Source organism: Oryctolagus cuniculus, chromosome 6 (assembly GCF_964237555.1).
Source record: "Oryctolagus cuniculus chromosome 6, mOryCun1.1, whole genome shotgun sequence".
NCBI lineage: Eukaryota > Metazoa > Chordata > Mammalia > Lagomorpha > Leporidae > Oryctolagus > Oryctolagus cuniculus.
The window spans coordinates 105,038,315-105,042,908 of NC_091437.1; the positions used below are offsets into that span (position 1 = coordinate 105,038,315).

General features: G+C 40.8%; 1 pseudogene; it reads right to left on the reverse strand.

The window, feature by feature from the left end:
- Nucleotides 1-3,704: 3,704 nt before the first annotated feature.
- LOC100344215 (ubiquitin-fold modifier 1 pseudogene) lies at nucleotides 3,705-3,960 on the reverse strand (annotated as a pseudogene).
- Between the last annotated feature and the right edge of the window lie 634 nt (nucleotides 3,961-4,594).

Sequence of the window (4,594 nt, forward strand, 5' to 3'; positions counted from 1 at the left end):
TGCCTCTCTCTCTCTCTCTCCCTGTCACTCTGCCTGTCAAATAAATAAAATAATCTTTTCTATAACAAAAATTTTTTGACAGACAGAATGGACAGTGAGAGACAGAGAGAGAGACAGAGAGAAAGGTCTTCCTTTGCCGTTGGTTCACCCTCCAATGGCCACCATGGCCGGCGCGCTGCGGCCGACGCACCGCACAGATCCAAAGGCAGGAGCCAGGTGCTTCTCCTGGTCTCCCATGGGGTGCAGGGCCCAAGCACTTGGGCCATCCTCCACTGCACTCCCTGGCCACAGCAGAGAGCTGGCCTGGAAGAGGAGCAACCGGGACAGAATCTGGTGCCCCGACCGGGACTAGAACCCGGTGAGCCAGCGCTGCTAGGCGGAGGATTAGCCTGTTGAGCCGCGGCGCCGGCCACAAAATGTTTTTCATGAGATATTAATCATGAACCAATAATACATTTAAACTAAATGTTTTTTTAAAAATTATACTCAAAGAATTCAGAGGTCAAATATATCTAATAACAAAATATCTAGTTGTTTAATAAAATTTTTTAAAGTTTTATTTTTATTTATTTGAAAGGCAGAGTTACAGAGAGAGAGAGGGAGAGATGGAGAAAGAAATCTTCTATCCACTGGCTCACTCCCCAAATGGCCACAACAGCCCGGGCTGGGCCAGGCCAAAGCCAGAAACCCAAAGTTTCTTCCTTGTCTCCTACATGGGTGTAGGAACCCATGCACTTGGGCCATCTTCCTCTGTTTCCAATGTGCATAGCAGGGAGCTGGATCGGAAGTGGAGCAGCCAAAACTTGAACTGGTACCCATATGAGATACTGGAGTCTCAGGCAGCAGCTTAATCAGCTATGCCACAACACTGGCCCCAATAAAATGTTTTTAGAGCCTACCACAATATATAATTTCAAAACACAAAGAACAAATCATTAGCTAAGTCATTTGATAGCACAGGACACTATATACTTATTTATGCAACACAGCAAGCAGATTTTTATGCTACAAACACCAAAAAAAATTTAAATCAAACCTAAAATTCAGGGAATGTGTATCCATAAAGTTTAGTTAATTGAGGCTTAATTTTATAAGAAAAAAGGGTCTTCGAGCATCAAATGTTGTTTATAAAAATGCTCCCTTAATATTTGTAGTATATTTTTCTTTTTTTCTTTTTTTAATTTTTAACTTTTATTTAATGAATATAAATTTCCAAAGTACAGCTTATGGATTACAATGGCTTCCCCCCCATAACGTCCCTCCCACCCGCAACCCTCCCCTTTCCCACTCCCTCTCCCCTTCCATTCACATCAAGATTCATTTTTGATTCTCTTTATATACAGAAGATCAGTTTAGCATACATTAAGTAAAGATTTCAACAGTTTGCTCCCACACAGAAACATAAAGTGAAAAATACTGTTCGAGTACTAGTTATAGCATTAAATCTCAATATACAGCACACTAAGGACAAAGATCCTACATGAGGAGTAAGTGCACAGTGACTCCTGTTGTTGACTTAACAAATTGACACTCTTGTTTATGGCATCAGTAATCACCCTAGGCTCTTGTCATGAGCTGCCAAGGCTACAGAAGCCCCCTGAGTTCACCGACTCTAATCATATTTAGACAAGGCCATGGTCAAAGTGGAAGTTCTCTCCTCCCCTCAGAGAAAGGTACCTCCTTCTTTGATGACCCGTTCTTTCCACTGGGATCTCACTCGCCGAGTCATTTAGGTTTTTTTTTTTTTTTTTTTTTTTTTTTTTCCAGAGTGTCTTGGCTTTCCATGCCTGAAATACTCTCATGGGCTTTTCAGCTGGATCTGCATGCCTTAAGGGCTGATTCTGAGGCCAGAGTGCTGTTTAGTTAATATTTGTAGTATATTTTTCTACTTCAGCAAAGGTTTTCTTTGATAATTCAGAATCCTACTGCTCATTTGTCAAGTTTATGAACAAGATCCGGTAATTTCCTAATCTTAACTATGGATGCCACCCTTCACATGCAATTCATTTGCATTTTATTATATATTTGTTCCAATGAACCAATCTGAGACTTTCTTTATGAATAACTTTAAGCAATTGTTTATTGAAAACCTCCCACATTCCCAGCTCCAGGAAGGACCAGGGACACCATCGCTGTCTCCAGGGAGTTCACCATTTAGTTTATGGCATTGTGCATCCTCCTTTCATCTTTCAAGCTTTGTGTAGATATCGAGTTCATCTGGAAGGGAAACTAAAGCCCTTTGCTTGTGTGTCATTCTCTGGATTCTCCTGAGGGATATTTTGTGATCTGTACATTGACAAGAGCTGCACTTTGCTTTTCCTTACTGCCTTTGCTATGAGTCAAATATTTTGTTTTCTCTTTCAGTCCTTCCAACAAACCTCCTGCAGTGTGATCTATTCAATTGGCTTTCTCTGTGAAATTTTGTGATGGCTTTCTGTCCCTTTCCATTGTTGTTCTTTGTTCGTTTCCTCCCTGGCAGAGGGCTTCCCACTTTCCTGGTTCCTTATTCATTTGGGCGACCAATCTTAGCACTTTCTTAAAAATTAGATCCCCAATAAGTGTAACTCATTAGCTTTCCCTTGAACTTTGTTGTAAACGTCCTATCTTCTCTGCAACATTGCTATTTAGAAACATCATCCTCAAAAAAGACACCTCTTCCCTGGGGAATTGTGTTTACAATGGTGTATTTCAAAGAGATTGACAAAGGAATGCAACATTCAGCAAAGGCTGCTTCTATAACATTGATTCCCACCATGACAGTTCATGGATTCTACAAGATCACCATTAACATCAATTCACACATGTGAGGATTAGATCAAAAGTTTAATTTCTGGTTCCTTTGTATCAAACTGAAATTTATAAGACACATGAAGTTTTGAAATTAAAAAAAAAAACCTAATTAATAAGAAGGTAAAATAGCTAACTATTCATTGATATGTCTATCATCTTCATCGTAAATTATATTCTTACTTAAAACTCAAGTAATTTGATTCTGCATGTCAGATGCTATCAAGAAAACTATGATTTATGATCCATAATCCTTTTACATTTTTGGCTCAAAGACGAATATGTAAGATTCAGTAAAATTTAATTTTCCAAATGTTCTCAGAAGAACTTATCAGAAGCATCCTCCAAATGGATCACCTACTTGTGTTGTGAGGCAGCAATCAAAGCTTATGATCATTTTTGGGGGTCATACCCTCAATTAAAAAGCATTCCCTTTTGACAACAGTGTGTGTCTAAAGGGAGAAAAGAGGGGACTGCATTGTGGCGTAGTAGATTAAGCCTCCAACTGCAGTGCCGGCATCCCATATGGGCGCCAGTTCTAGTCCTGGCTGCTCCACTTCTGATCCAGCTCTCCACTGATGGCCTAGGAAAGCAGTGGAAGATGGCACAAGTACTTGGACCCATGCACCCATGTGGGAGACCCAGAAGAAGCTCTTGGCTCCTGGTTTCAGATTGGTCCAGTTCCAACTGTTGCAGACACTTGGAACTAAACCAGCAGGTTGAAGACCTCTCCTCTGTCTCTCCGTCTCTCTTTCAATGACTCTGCCTCTCAAATAAATAAATAAAAGGAGAAAAAAGTCACCTTTCAGCACTTCATTGACTTGGTGTTTTCAGCCTGTTAAATGATTTCAACTTTACAGAGACAAAAATATCAACATTCATTGTGAAAGGTAATCATATGCATTTGATAACAGATACTAACAGCTTCCAACACAGTCTCCAGGAATAACTCGCCACTCTGAACCATGATTTGGAAAAACATTTCCTGCAGTCGGTACAGGGCTTTTTCCTATTACACGACTGGTAATAATTGCACGTGTTGCTGCAGGAATTTAAATTCTTCTGCCACAACGTTAAGACTGCTGTGAAAAACATACTTTCAGGAACACTGAGTACTTTCTATAGCAGCCGTGGGTCCGATGCCAGCATGATCTTAAAGGAAGTCTTCGACATGGTGGAGTGGGCCTGCACCACCATCCCACGCCAACTCCACCCAGAAGCCCCACTTCCTCTGTCATCTGAAATAAACATTTTTTAAAAAAGAAGCAGATTGGCTCTTTCAAGGCCACACTAAGTTCTATGCAGACATCTTCATGTGCATATATGCATAACACACACATACACGCACGCACGCACACACATATGCTCATGCACATTTTCTCTTGCTCATTCTCAGAGGGAATTCAGTGCACCCTTCACTAGCTATCCATCATATTTTAATGGTATGTTATTGAAACATAAAATTACCGCTGTATAAAGTCTCTAACAGACATTGTAAGCTTCAGGAGAATGGCCTTGTGATCTATTCGTGCAGATTTTACCTCTGCTGACTCTGTCAAAGCATAACCTGTGACTTCCAGAATGGAATGTTATTTATAGCAGAATGAAAAGGACTGTGTAATCATCACAGTGCTTGAAGCTATGAATTTTGCACTAAGGAGTAAAGAATTCTTCTCGGTTTCCAGGCACACCATTTCTTGGTTTACCCTGCGCTGGGTCAGCAATTAGCAGAGCCATGGAGTGGTCAGTGAGCCTGAGCCATTCAGTGCTCAACAGCAAAGGGAAGAACCACACTGGAGCCTTCACC